Source organism: Chlamydotis macqueenii, chromosome 15, assembly GCF_036417535.1.
Source record: "Chlamydotis macqueenii isolate bChlMac1 chromosome 15, bChlMac1.mat, whole genome shotgun sequence".
Classification (NCBI taxonomy): Eukaryota; Metazoa; Chordata; class Aves; order Otidiformes; family Otididae; genus Chlamydotis; species Chlamydotis macqueenii.
Genome location: NC_141570.1, coordinates 16,564,918 through 16,581,137, shown reverse-complemented (window position 1 = coordinate 16,581,137; position 16,220 = coordinate 16,564,918).

Genomic DNA, 16,220 nt, shown 5'->3' with positions numbered 1-16,220 from the left:
AGAGATGAGCGACAGACACCAAAAACCCAGACAATAGATGCTTATGAGCCAAGAGCAAAGCTATAGCCGGTCTCCTGCAGAACCGTAACCTTTCCTTTACTAGCAAAGGCTGATGTCAGACGATAGATGTAGGGGGGAAAAAAAACCAGTCCTTAAAAAGAAACTGCTTGCTGGCTAAAAACACCAGGCAGATTCAGGCAGTCACTGTCATGGAGATATTAATTGCTGTTCTAAAGTTACTTAACTTTTTTTTTGTTCTTACTAATTTATTTACTATGATATAAATTTGAACAGTTTCAGAAGTGAGGAAAAAAAACCCCAAAGAATAACCTTCAGTTGCTTGGAAGTTATGATTAACTATATTTTTTGCCTCACTTTTTAATTGCGCATAAGTGCAGCCTTATTGTTTCTTATAAACAGATGTGAATCTGTCCTTACTATTACACTTAACTCTGCAAGGGAAAAGTAACAGAACTGCAGTGACACGTTTTTTTTTTCAGTCTACCTATTCCAAACTGAGACAATTAAAAGGATGCTGTGAATAAAGCTAAAGTCATGGACTTTTGCTTCACAGAATACTCTAGCCAGGTGACACCTTGGATCTGTGTTCATTTGCCCCCTACCCCAGTTACATATTAACAAAAGTGCCAGTTATTGTTTCAAAAAGCAACAATATCTTCTCCTAGTTGTTTTTATATGATCCAAAAGCCCACCAGATGATGTTCTGCATCTGCTTCTTCTAACTCTCTGATACAAGAAAAGTGTCAGCTCTCTAATGCTCTGAGTCCCTCAAAAACACTCCTATGGACCTGCAGCTTCTTCCCTCACTTACCTATTATCTAATTCTGAAAGCTTAATAAAATCTCAGAGTACCTAAGGCTTGGATCCTAGTAAGACATATCGCACATCACTAAGTTGCAATGAGCATATGTACTTAGGTTAGGCCAAGCACCTGAGCCATTGCCATGCTGCCTTCCCTGACCGCCAGATACGCTCACAGATGGTGACTGAAAGCAAGCCTTGGGAACTGTATTTGGTTAATCTTCACATTTAAAAAAGAAAAGAAAAAAAAAAAGCATAGAGCATATTTATTTTTCTATAAAAGACATTCTCCTGTCTTCACAAGAGATGAAATTCACAGAAATGTAAAATTACAGCCTTATTTTACTGTGTTCAGTTACCGTGCATGCACCTCTTCAGACAGCACCAGTTCACTGGGTGCAATATGAACATATTGCAGTTGTCTGTCTTATTTTTCTCCGTGACAAACTTTAGGCTGCATGCTGTCTTCCGACCGTGCCCAGAGCTCAAATGACAGTCAATAGGAGATCTGGTTTAGATCAACGATGTTACATGGCCATCTATAGAGGTCTGCAAGTTGAAAAATAGTCATTGTCCTTTCGGTCACAAGGCTCGGCCAGTTTGATTTCTGAAACTAATTCTTCTTGAACCTAATTGTACCTTTCACAGGGCTCTAGATGACATTATACAGTGATAAAAATATTTACCCTACCTTCTTCTAAGCATGTTAGAGACAACGCAGTATCTATGGCTGTACATAGGGATTGGCTGACATTAAACAGTAAAGCGGAGAATACTTTAACAACCTGACCCTACCTGACTTTTCCGGTCCCAAAGCAGCATCCTTCATTTCTGAATACTCTGTATTTTCAGACCCCCACGGGTCTGGCAAGCTGGGTTAGATCCAGATTTCAGTAACAACAGGGTGAACAAAAAGGTAACTCCATGGAACTACGAGATGGTTTGCACTGCCTGTTTGGTAGTACTCTAAGTAGCTGTTTCTGAAATTATTCAGTACAAAAATTATTTATTAAATACCAAAAGATCCAATAAAAAAAGGAAAGGTTATACTGGATAATTTTACTTAGAAAACGAGCAGAGCTAGTTACGGTCCTAGCACTGTATACACGCAGAAAACATAAGCTGTTTACCTTCATTAAAAAGAACGCTATCCCCAGTTTTGATTAGTTTTGCTATTCTCTAAATGAAACACTCGCTTTCCAAATTAATATTCTGCAAAGTGAAGAGGCAGAACATAGGCATTATTGGTCTGAGAGCTGCACTGAAGGGTATATGAAAGAGCAAGCTGATGAAAATTTTATTAGGAAAAAAAGTATATGAAAATAAAATTGAATCAAAAAAAATGAAGAAACAAAATCACAAGATAAGGTCCTTATATAAAAAGTTAAAATTCTCTACTTGCTTTTGTCGGCTGTTGTTTTTATTATTAAAGGTTTTGCTGAGAGTCTGCATTTTGATGTTAACATATGAAAATATGTTGACTGGCACAGAAAAACAAACTCATAAATTTCAACTTTAAGTATCTGTTTTAATGTATTATTGTACTTTATTGGCAATATTCCACTAGCAAATGTCTTTTTATTATTGTATCCCCTCTTTGCAATAAAGAGGAATGCTGTTGACTGGCTTCCACTTTGGGATATATGAAATCATTGTTTCTTGCTAGCTGTGGGCAAGAAACAGTTTTCAAACCACGCTAAAGTTACAAAAGTCTACTCAGAAAAAATATATAGCAAGTAATACATTAGTACCTTCCATAAATTTTCAATACATGGATGCAGCAAGATAATTTCCAAGCATAAACAGAACTAGCAAAGAAAATATATTATCTTAAATCGGGTATCGTTCCCCTGTATGACAAAAGATGGGTTGTTTAATAGCATAAAACAAATAGACTTCAGCCTGGTATGGTATGATACTTGAAACAGAAAGAGAAACTTTAATATTTTACGTACGTAGTCTACCATCTCTGGCTAAATCTTCTATCTCTAACTGAAGCAAAACTCACAGTGGCTTCAGAGAAATCCTAGCCTGTCTACAGGGGTAATGTTGAATTAATTCAAAACTTTGGAGTGTTTCAGTAGCTGGAAAACAGGTAAAAAGGAGAATTAAGGCATTGATCCTAAAATGCATAAATAGGAAACAGCTGTGAAAAACGACAGTCTTCATGAGCCAAAGGAAGCACCAAGCCATGGACACTGCCTCAGATGCTCATGTCAGTGATGCCCTCAGCAGCTAAGCCTAGAGCATGCAGCAGGCACTTGACCTACAGCCAAGGGCAGCACCTTCTGCCCTTCCCTTAATTTTCTGCCTTTTCTCCAGTTAACAATGCACAAAAACCCCCTCATCTTTTGTCAAGTAAGTGATTACATGAAAAAGCTCTTAAGAGAAATTTTGTAATAGTGGGTGCTAACATCATTACCACAAATTAGCAAACTCACTTTCACCAGCCAAAACCTCCCGTCACTCTCTCAGTTACGTATCCGTTCCCCCTGCACCAACATACATGCACACACGGCTTCGCCTCTGCCACCTCTTCCTCAGCCTGCTGCCTTTTCCCTGCTCCCTGTGAACCAAAGGAGTACTGAAAGCGACTTTTTAACCAGAGAAGCCCAAGGAAAGGCTGAGAACCGTCTTCTGACACAAAATCAGCCTTTAAGCAAAGGAGTAATCTAGGGCCACCTGGTCAACAAGGTTTTTCCTGGTGAGGTGCAGTCCTGCACAGGCACTCAGTCTGCACACGTGTCCTTCAGCCCGGCCAGGAAGCTGGCACCTTGCAATCCATTATTTAGCAATCTTACTGCTATAGTTATTCAGCAAACAGACGGTTGAAAACCAGCTCTTTCAGATTATTTTTGCACTCTTCTTGCTGAAGTTTATTTACGATTAGCAAGTAAGGTCCATTATGGAACGACTATTAATATCCAACATTAATATTGGATATAGAGGTCTAAGTTCAAACCTAGAATCTTTTATGGGCAATATTTGCATCATTTTTAGGGTTGTCCCTTAGCATTTTTAAATTTTGCATACATAACAGTCAGTACAAAAATTTTAATTACATCCAAGGATCCACTATAAAACTCAATGATTTACTGCTGCATTGAAAGTGGATTGTAGAAGAAGGCACTGTCTTACTCTAAGCAACAATTGATGGCTTCAGTCTTAGTCCCAGTGGATATGGGTCAATTGCGCTGTAAAAATCTTTGACACTAATTGGTAATCCTACAGGTTAGCTTATTGGCAGTGACCTACAGGGACATTTCTTTAGCTTTTTCTTGTGCGATACTTGCTCTGTAGGCAGATAAAAAGCTACCATTTGGAGGCTTGTGAATCTAAAATGTTTCAAAAGCACTGAATTCAATGCTTTTGAATTCAGATATTAAGTGATGTGGCTGTAGAAATGAATTGGTTGTCATTAGCTGTATTTACTTCGTCAGAAATCACTCTTTTGAGATTTTAAATATAAGACCTTGCCTGCTGCTGCATGACATACAAATCCCGATCCAAAATCCATGGAAGTTATTGGAGGCATTCAACTGACATTATCAGATATGGATATTACTCATAAAAACCCACAGGTCACGTTACTTTTCTGACACTTCCATTGAAAGGAGTTCCTTAAGTCTCAGTGACATCATAGTCATGGATCCTTGAACAAGACAGTTATAGCCAAAACAGGAATGAGCTTTATATGGGAATTTCTTACAAGCACGTATGTTGTCTAATGTAATAAGAGTAGTAGTTTTGTGTGTATACATGTGTATGTGTGTATGTATAAATATTTAGCAAATACAGATGTATTGCAAAACAGCTCCTCGTTCCACAAGAATTAGTACAAACAATGAATTGAGGTCTGAAATGACAGTCTTCCAAACCTGACAATACCTGGCAAATGCTGAGCCAGCTTTAATTTGTACTTTTTTATTTCAGTACCTAATCCTGTAATGTCAGAGGAATCTAGAAACAATCTCCCATTTTCCAAAGCACATTTTCAGTACATTTGTAATGTTTCACTTTTCTATGTTCTCTGCAATCTCAACAACAGCTATCTTTATAATGCTAGATGAAATCAAGAGAGGAGCTCCCATAATGGTCATTTATTACCTAGTTTACACAAGTAGCTTATCTGGAACTCCAGTGATCTGTGATTTCTAACAAGTAATGTGACAGTAACTGTAGGAGATGAAATATTTGACAAATTGGTAAAATGATAATTACAACACTGTCTTAGGGAGTAGATGAGAAATCTAAAATCTTTGCTTGTTGCAACCACTGCAATGCATAGAGGATGAAACTGAACCTCGCATATAAACACCTAGGACTAAGCAAGAGGATATTTGTTTAGGCCCTGGGCAGGGATGCTAAAATCTCCACTCTATTTGCCATTTTCAATACGGGGCAAGTAGCATGCACATGCAGTTCCTATCCTTAGTTATGATCCTGAATTTAAAAAAAAAAAAAAAAAAAAAAAAAAAAGTAACTTCCAATCTATAATCTCTCTCCTCTCCCCAGTCCAACATCTCAAAATGCAGAAGATAAAAATTAATACATCCACACAATGTTTTTATGCAGTTCCTTTTTTTACTGACTGACTTTTCTTACTGACTTACTAAGGAGTACACCTCTACTCTGTGGTACCAATATGTGTTATTCATTACCAAGAAATAAAAAAGGCCTTGTTGTTACTCTTTTATTTGCATTCAATGTGAACATCAATATAACTGCTCAGAGCCATCATGAATTTTTTTAACTCTAGCTTGACATGAAATCTAATTATAGTACCACTGTGCAAACCCCCCCCAAAAAAAAAAAACCCAAACCACCCCCCCCCCCCCCCCCCCCAAAAAAAAAAACCCAGAAAAAAAACCAACCTTGCACGGTCATTCTCCCTAAAACTTCACAGTTTAAACACATGAATTTAATGAAGCATAAATAACCAACGACTGATCAAAAGCAGTTCTGACCTATAGGTTCAGTGGGAATACACAATAATGGACACATTGCAAGTACCACAAGAAAATGTACATCTCTACCAAATGTTAGCATAAGAGGCACAGATGAATTGGCATGGCTGAAGTCAAAACAAGTTTTTGTGTTTACTTGTTTGTAAATCTGAAATTTAAAACATCAGATTTGCCCTGATTTCTGAAGCATTCTTCCTTTCTAAGTGGAAGGTCCCATCAGCTAATAGCAGACCCCAAAATCAAAATCCCTGCTTCCCAGTCTCTCTGTTACATCCATTACCCCCATCATTCCCAGAAGCTATTCAAACCCAGACTCAATCCTGATGACTTCAGGTCAATCATTTTATTCCCTGACATGCATTTTCCCAGTATTCCCAATGCTCATCAGTCACCAGGAACATGTTCTGCGTGCTTTGCAGAACAGAAGCCTTGAAGGCAATCTGAGTGGACAGTATCACGATTTTCAGGCTGCAAGCCAAGTTCAGTATATCAAACAATCCAATATAGATGTGCACAGCAAGAACATTTCATCTTAAGATACAGTAACATTCAGTTGATACGGAGCTGATAACACTCTTCCTCCCTGATACTGCCAGCCAAGAGCAAGGACCCATGAAATTCACTGCCAAGGAAAGCTGGGCTTCTCTCTCCTTCCTAGAAAGATCTTCATCCTTTAGAAATTAACATCCTGGAGCCATACTTCTAATAAAAGGTGTCAGGCAGCTAGATAAGGTCCAGGCTCTCAAACTACAGCTTCCTTCCAGTGACTGCTAGGGAAAAAGCAACTAGACTTCTTCCAGATGTGCTTATACACATCTGCACACCGGCAGCACACAGGTTGCACACTTTTGAGTTCAGACCTTGCCTTGCAGTACCTGTAATGGCACGTACTGCAGGTCTCCATGCTTTGCACCAACACAACTAAAGGAGGAGGTTTTCCACTCTTCCTATTTCTTCACAACTATAAATTGTCCGATGTGTCAGGTGTCAAAAGCAAACAGATGGAAGGTGATCTATGATACATCCTCCACGTGATTCATGTAATTGTGTAATTATTCTGCTCATTTACTAATATGCCATACCCATATTTCAGTGTGGGCACATCAGAAGCAGGATTTAGTTCAATGCAAGGTAGATACAAGAAAACTGGACAAAGAACAGTTGAAGTATGAGTTTGATGACTGCAGCATCTGCTTAAGGGGCTCTATATGTCTTATAAACGTAAAAATAGTCTAAAAAACAGACAAAATTCATGTCTTAGATGGACATGTATTCTGTGATGCCACTTATGTTCTGCAGAATAGGGTCCAAGAACAGCAGGAAACCCACTCTGGCCACCTCTTCATGCCTTTCATAGATCCATTCGGAAACGCAATCTGTTTAAGAGTAACAGGTGATCCACTCACTACAGGGTGGAATTGTGGGCAGGCTACCTTGTCTGGCAGTCTGCTTTTACTGACATTAATGAGGGAATCCTCCAGACAATCCTCTTCTACTCACAAATGAAGCAGAAGAAGAACGCGTAACGGCCTACCTATTCGGAAAAAAAGTTCAGACAAGTTTGCTCGTCTGTCAAAGAGCTTCACCTTGAACTGAGATTGTTCAGGAATTAAGATTAGATAAAACCATTTTCCTTTTTATGGCCTTGTTACAAAGGAGGAAGATGAGCTCACATTAAAGAATAAACAAGCAAAACCACAAGGAAGCCTGGATTTGATTTGTGAAGCACCAAATTTGCAAGTGGACAGTTGCTGAAAAGACAAACTGAGCTTATCCTTCAGAAACTTTTACTTTTGTTAAGATGGACGGAGATGGAGGCAAAAACCTGAAACCTGAACAAAATTCAGACTGCTTCCTTCCTGATCTGGCACATTCCACTGACAAACAGGCAAAGGGAATTTTTAATGCAACTTTCTGTATGGTTAAATTCTCTGTTTGTCTTTATTCTCTCCAATATTTTGTTCGTAACAGACAGAGGAATGGGATGACTTCACTGGATTCATTGGCACTGCTAAAACACTGACTTCTTTAACAGTAATCATAAACGGTTTCAAGATACGAAACAAGTGTTCCAGCACGGTTCACTGAGCAGGATGGAGAACAGTGCCTTCCCCAGTGTCACTGCACGATATATTTAATGATTGCTACCTTACATTCCGATCAAAAGTGCTTTTAGTCATGTGCTACATGAGATTTCATCTTGTTTATTTTCTTTGAAAATGTTGCATAGACAGTAGTAGTTTGATTTTCTGGATTCAAAACTCTGAACTGCTCTTTTATACACCAAAGCCTCAAAGCCCCTTTTAGTATTATCATATATTTATCCAAATATATGAAAGAGCAACACTTAAGCATTGGAAAATGTTAATTATTAGCTGGAAAGGAGTATTGAATCTACAACAATTTAAGTTTACTATAGTTATGAATGTATTACACCACCACTCTGCTTGCAGCTGTTCAGGAAAGCCACAATGCACTACTGTCATTCTCAGTATCTTGAAACATCTTTCAACAAGCAACATTTATAGCTGATAGAGGAAAATGAATGTTTGTTTATCAGAACATTTCAATATTTTTAATTTATTTATTTGGAGATGAAATCTAGTATTTTTTAAATCCCTAGAAAATAGTTTTAATAAACCTTGATTAATTTGAAGTGTTGTATTTGACTTTGTGATAACATATTTTTAAAGAAAATAATACATTTCAAAAATGTTAACTACTTCAATACCATATCAACCAGATATTTATCTAAATTGAGAAGTTGATTTGTGGAGATAAATTATTATGACATCATAATAATTTCCTTGAGTAAATTATTAGATGTTTTTTCTTTCCTAATTTCTTTATTTTGGCTAAACCAAATTCAAATTTAAAATAAGAGTGAGAATTTAAATATAATCTACATTGATTGATGAATATTAGTATAATTTCTCTTTTGCAGGAAATAGTATTTTGCCTAATATCTAGCTGCTGAAGGTTTCTCTCTTTTTTTTTAAAAAAAACAAACACACCACAGTTTCCAAGTACATACCTGTTTTACTGTTTTAGTTAAAAGTTTTATAATAGATAAGCCCCTCAGCATTATTTGTCTGTCTTGTAAAGAATACTATTACTGACAAAGTTTGAGAAGATAACTTGAGATCATTTTATTTCAGCAAGAAATTCAGTAGGTAATGGAAAACTGACCCATAGACAACAGTGTGGAATAGAGACAACCCACAGTGACGAAGAACAATTGACCTACAGGCTCTCCCCCTGTGCAGACCATCTCCTGGCACCCTGTCCCTAAACACTGCCAAGTACTTTCTGCTTATTTCTCCTTCAGACTTGAAGCACAACCACGGAACACACTTCAGAGCATCTCTCTCCACTGTTTGCATGATCCTGGCCTGTACCTTCTAGAGAGAAGTTCAGGGCAGTCAGAATCAAGTGTAGGTCAATGATGAGCAAACACCATTAAAAAAAAACAAAAACAACAACAACAACAAAAAAAAAGCCCTACCAGACTCCAAAGCATAAATACAATCCTAACCAGCCTCACCACCAGTCCACAGACTTTCAAATTGCTCACAAAAATAAGGAACAATTTTAACACAGCCACTTTACACCAGGGACCATGTGGATTCTGACACAAGCATCTTTGCGAGTCCTATGTGCAATGCAGTATAAGATCTACAGTGCTATCCTTTTGAAACATATAAAAATCCAGCTTAAGCTCACTCCTCTGAGCAGCCATTTTGAAGAATATTTCACGACTTTTAGAAAAAATTTCTTCATTCCAAGTAAAGTAGATCACTTATTTCTGACTGATGGTTTCTGTTCCCAGATTATGTACTGTACCCTTAATTGTGCCGTTTGGTAAAGGTAGTTGATATCCTCAGGATTTCTCTAACCTTTATTTTAGCACACTCCAGGATAGTAACACTGTAATCAATTAAAGCATGCTGATGGCACATGGGGAGCCCTAAATCTCCTATTGACAGCTCATCAGGGAAGTCAGCACTTTTTTGTAATTTTCCATTTAAATGACTCCTTGGTATAAAGAAAACTCAAAGACTCTACACTGTTTGTTCACTGTCCCATGATCCTGAAATGGCCTTTACAGAATTTCACATATTTGTATGCATCTTTTATATATCTTTAGCTTTCTTGGTTTAGAATTTTTGTTTTTTGTTGACTTCAGATACATAGGCTCCTCTCGAGACAATAAAAATTTTTGACAAAACATAAAGATGAATAGAACTCTTAACTTTTAGTTCTGCTCTTAGATTTCGTACTATATTCTCCATGTTCATAGAACTGATGAAAAACACAATTCACTTCTTTAAAAGAATTTAATTTCACAGGATGCAACCTATACCAGTAATTCATACACAGGTATGCTGCATGAATTCAGCCACCAATCCATTTCAGTGACCAAATTAATTACATTTAAACTTTCTGAATTGTTAGATCATACCTGTGAAACCAGATACCCATCTTATTTTCTATAAATATCACGGGACTTTCTCTTGATCAATGTTAAGTTGTAGCAAAAGTCAAATGAATTAATTAAAAAAACAAAAACCCTCAGCAAAATTTAAATTCTGAAAATCACAAGCAAGGCACATTAACATAAGAAAAAAAACTGTGAAGGTTCTTTCCAAATGCAGAACAGCATTGTACAGAACACAGACTTTCCTTGTGAGGAAACCTCATCACTGTATATCAGAAATACTTGGAAATAACAAATGCTGTTATATTAGATATTTATTACAAAGCACTGTATAGAGAAAGAAAAAAAAAGGTGAAGCCTTTTATTAGCCAGGACTCACTTTCCATGCAACTGTAGTGCTGTGACATTTGCAACAAAGCCTAAGAACACAATAAATGTGATATACTGAGAGAGCTTTCTGACATACCTTTTCTATCCTTGAACTCTAAACAAGGACTTCTGCCTCCCTCTCTGCCATTATAGGCAATCTCTAAGTATTAAAATACAGTAATTTCAGATGAATTTAGATCATTGTGCGACAATGAATTGGTATTCTTCAGAAATAGCTATAGCTATTTCAAAGTGAGGAACGTGAACTATCAATCTGGAGCATCCACTGAGCCTTATGTAAAGGTCAGTTAGCTTCTGCTGTAAATGTAAACATTCTACATGGTGCCTAAATTTCATTTTCACTATTGAAAAATAACACTTTGGGAAGATGAGGAGATTTAATTAAGTGAGAAAGGGAAGAAACTACTACAAAGGCAACAGCTGAAATAGTAAGTGGTCTTTAAAAGAGGAAAAGTAATTTAAAAAAAAAAAATGCTGAATCCTTATTGCTTGTCTCAATATGTCTAATGAAGTCTTTAAACCCCTAATTTTGTTAATTCAAAATGGTAGCTTCTTATTTAAAACTGCTCCTCCACGTTTGGCTTTTCATGTAGAGAGACTTAAAGAGAATAAGACCTTGACCTCAGCATACTCAACAGCTATGAATGAAAAAATTAAGGTGTAGAGGTGTAGACTGTATCAAGAGAGATCAAAGAGAAAATAGTCTGAAAACCCTAAAGCTTATTTGGCTCAGGGTTTGGGAATTAGTAGGTTTTGTTTAAGTCCAAAGCTACAAATTGCATCCAATTCTGTAAATCCAGACATGTGAAACAAACCCAACTAGGTCTGAAAACTGCAGGAAACTCCAAAATCCAGATGAACAAGCTGCAATCTTACTGGATAAAAGATTACTTCCATACGATACTTTTCCAACAGTGTGTCTAGGCATTTGCATCATATTTGGACACATACACTTGCAATCAGACCTCACATTAATACAGAGTAATTTAACATACCTCAGCTCTTTGTGCTTCATCACACAGTGAGGATGACAGAAGGTCTGAGGGACATGGTATTGAAGGAGAATGGCTTTCTACTTCTTATTTCAACACTATTTTTTTCCACACAGAAATCTGCAATGGAAGGGAAAGGATCATTGTAATAAAAGTTACATTCGAACACTTGCCCAGAATATACGAGAGGAGATCATCTGTTGTTGGCAGAGAAGCTGAAAGAGTTCCCTGTCTTTAGTGAGCATGTTGTACCATAGCTAAAATAACAGGAGGGTAAGTCACCAAATATCTACTAAAATTGTAATTTAAAACAATCTCAACACTTCTGACACAGTGAAAGTCTCACAATTAAGAGCTGAATAATAGTTTTCCTATGTAAGGAAGGCAGAAACCCAATCTAAAAATCAAGATACAGTTTACTGACATAAAGAAACTTTATATGCACAAGTAAAACTTTATATGCCTTATTATCATTCTTTAAAAACATAGATTTTGCAGAAAAATATGACCAAAGGTAGATTTCCTAATTACTGTAGAATATATTATCATATTGAATAACACTTAAAACCTACATTATTGATTAAACAATGGGTTACATTTTAAAACTGTGGTTCCTATTTTTACTCTAGTTATACTTAATAAATTTTAAGATGCTTAAAGCCAGATTCACAAGATTTGACACAATATACATGGCTTTTTTCCTGTTCATTTTGTTTTCCAGATTGTTCCCTAGTAGAGTTTTTTTGTGGTGTCACCTTGCTTTACAGCAATGATTTCACGTAACATTGAGATCGCCAGAGTGAGGCATGAGGATGTGCTGAAACCTTGCAAGGAAGTATGATATTTATCGTAAACTTTAAACATAACTCCCACATAAAAGCTTCTCCAGACTGGAAAGACCAACTCTAGCAAAATTCTGGTATGTAGTTTCATGTTTGACTTCAGTCACAGTCCACGATTGCCAAAAAGTTCTGTCTTTTTGGAGATATGTAACAGAGATAAGAAAAAAAAGTCTGAGATTATAGAGTATCAATAAGCTGAACTAACTTTATTGCTTCTGATAGAAAAATCTCCCAGGGTTTCACAGAAGCTTAATAAGTATAACCAACGCAATCATGGTGCAACACAAAACATGTGACAGTACCAGAAGATTTCCCAGAGCACAACTCCTCCGTGAGTTATCAGGAAAGTAATTAAGTAGTTAAACTTTGTTGGTCTTGATGAAATACTCCCACAAGAATATTCTGTTGACTAATAGGTGTTTTTAACCGCTTCTAACGTACGGAAAGGTAAAAGCAGTAACTGGACATTTACGGACCATGGCTACTGGAGTGCATGCATCTAATAAATTCACTATTGTCCATACTTCTGGTTAGCGAGGATATACTAAAAACTAATTCTGGCCAACCTCATTCACATCAGCCTTCCTGGATTATTATGTCTATCTGCACTTCTTACTCAATGACTCTCTGTTACTATTATAGGTAATAGAGTTACTTTGAGAAATATCCATCAGTCCCAATGTTCCTACACAGTCAGGATGTAAAGCCTGCAGATACAGAACTACCACGTTAACGCTGCCGCAGTAAAGACAATTAGTGTCAACATTAGTCCACAAACTTTATTTTAAATCTCTAAAATAGTCCAAAAATGTTCCAGTTATCCTTGCTACTTAGCTATCAATTAACACCTTTTCTGAGAGCTTTGAACACCATTTTAGGAGTTTGCCCAACTCTTAATTTTAAACAAGATCTTCTGTCTTAATCACCATATAATATTTTCTACTTCAGAATAGCTTATTTAGCTACTGTGTCAAATCTCTTAGTCAAAACACACAAAATATTACTAAATTCTTTAATATCAGGGATTTATGTTTTACTTTAAAAACACTACCTACATCATTTACACAGCTCTATCTGACACAAACAAGATGTTACCTGGCAAGCATACACTTTACCATGTAAAAATCCATTAAAGCAATTTTTCAGATAACAGTTTAAATATACTGTTCCCAAGGTAAACTTCTGCTGTAACATAAATATGAATTTGTAAACGCTTGTAAACAATAATTTACTACCTCTCAAGGTTGGCTTGGTACACAGTTGCACATTAGTTCTAGCTGAAACACATTTAATTCCAAATCTACAAGATTACATTCTCAATAAACTTTGTCCTTAACTCTCGTTCTTAAGAGAAGCTTGCCAAATTCTTGCTACATATTCAGCTGATCAGAAGGAAAAGTAACATGGGGGGGAAAAAAAAAAAAAAAAAAAAAAAAAAAAAAGATATCTGGGCATAGATGCTAACTAAAGGCAACATGGATTCTTTGAGGTTCTGAACAACCAAACGATCTGGAAGTTGTTCATCTGTTATAACTATGAGAATGGTTGAGAGAAATGTTTCGGTTAAACTTTTTAATGCCCCATGAACCAACCCCAAGTTAGTGGGAATTCTCCAAAGTTCCCACCACTGAAAAGTATCAAAACTTCATAACCTCAACAGGCTTTTAGAACAGCATTGTCCATTCTAGTGATTCCATCGAAAATCTCAATTCAGGTTTGGTGGTATTTTGGAAAGCTAGTGAGGAGGAAAGGGACATAAGGAAGCGCACGTTAGCAAGCAGGAATTTAAAATGCTGTGGAATTTACCTCACAACTTCTGGACATTTGACACTCAACAGGAAGGGCTATTTTGCCAGGGGAGGGAGAAGGAACACAGCAAATTTCTGTTAGCACTGTCTCACGTGGAGTCAGTGCTGGCTAGTAGGGAATGTGCAGACAACCCATCTGCATACACAGCTACCTCATTCAGATAACCGCTCATCTGCTCCTTGACTCTACTGCTCAGCCTCTTTCCTGAAATACCTCACGGGCCTCTCTGCAATCCCCAGTGGTAGCCAAGCCCTGCTTTCTGCTAGTCAGGTTCCTTTCACCAGATTTGCCAAAGAAGAAAACAGTCTTCACATAGATGTCTGTTCCAGATCAGTGTAATAAATAAGAAAAAAGGCTTGTTCCTTTTCTTCTGGTCTGCAGGAAGCTGAACTGATAGAATATATTCGGTGAGTTTCTCTGCAGAAATCATAACATGAGCAAATGCACCAGTTCTTTGAAAACTGTCATCACCTTCGATGATGGAAGCTGTAAATAAGGAAGAATTCCCAATCTTCTAATTAACATGAGAAATGTTTGCATTTCTTCAGATATGCTATTGCAACGTGACTAGCAAAATCAGAAGATGACTGAATAGCTGAATATTCTGACAGTCTAATAGGAATTTATTAGGAGAAAGTACTGCTGCATCATCCAGAGGATTCATCACACACTGAAAACATAAAAGTTCCTAAGTTCTAAGTGTATTCTGAGAGTCAGTTCATTTCTTTATTTCTTTTCTCCCTGCAAATAAAAGTAATACTTATAGCTTCTACTTTTGACACAGGTTAACCACTATATTCGTCTATCAATTTCAAAGCACTATGTTGACACAAACAATAATACTAGTTATGTAGCCAGAGGTTCCTTGTCATCATCATCATCAGATAAGTTCTAGCACAACATTTTTTTTGTGTGAATACATACTATTAGAGGAAGAAGACTAAAGACTAACCAATATAGGTGACAAAGATTCCCAACAACAACAAATCTATATAATCTATTTAATGTAACTTTATAGGGATAGAGAAATTTTATCTTGAGGCTAAAACATACAATTTCTTTTTTTTTTTTTTAGCTCTAAGAAACTCTATTCCAAGACAGATTCTGAGATGAAAACATTCAATCTTTCTGATCTCTGGAAGTAACAATCTTAGTAACAATCTCAGATGAACAGAAGTAAACCAAATTTTAACAGCATTGTCATTTGCAGATTATTTTTTAAAAATTCTAACCTATTACTATTAACACTGTGGATCAAGAACAGCCCATGCAGCAGCACCTCTTCCTATTTTCGCCACTGTATTAATATCTCAACTGAACAAGGCAATTCTCCTGCAGTACCCTTTAAAGCATTACTACAATACACAAGTAAGAGAGACAATAGTTTGAGGAATATTACGGAAGCAGGAGGAGAAACCCTTCAGATCTCCAGGATGTTGAATCCAGAGTCGAAATCCACATCAAGCTCCAGAGATCAGGCCACAACCCAGTTTATATATTTTCCACGTCTTCTAAGTCCTCTCCACAAACACACATAAAAAGCTCAAGACAAAAAAAACAACCCAAACTGTTCTCTTTTTACCTAATACATGCCTTCATTCTGTACGTAATTATTTTCATCTGCCTGATATTTTTTTGGCCTTTTTTAGGGGGGTGGGAGTGGGAAGACTTCTCCTTTCAGGAGCTGAGCATAACAACCTTTCCCACAGGCAGAACTGAGAGTGAAGCACAGTTGTAGACTCTGAAGACTGGGAATGTCCAAACAGGGTCATTTGAATCATTGTTCACTCAAGCTCAAACAGCATTAGAGCAGTGCATTCTGTTAATTTTGTTAAGTAGCTAGAGCTGCAGGATACAGAATTCACAATATTGAGGCACTGGCTTTAACGTGATAAAATATTTAAGGGCTAGCATGGTGGAAAGAAAGCAAGCAGAGCTTTTAAACCTCATTTAATGGATA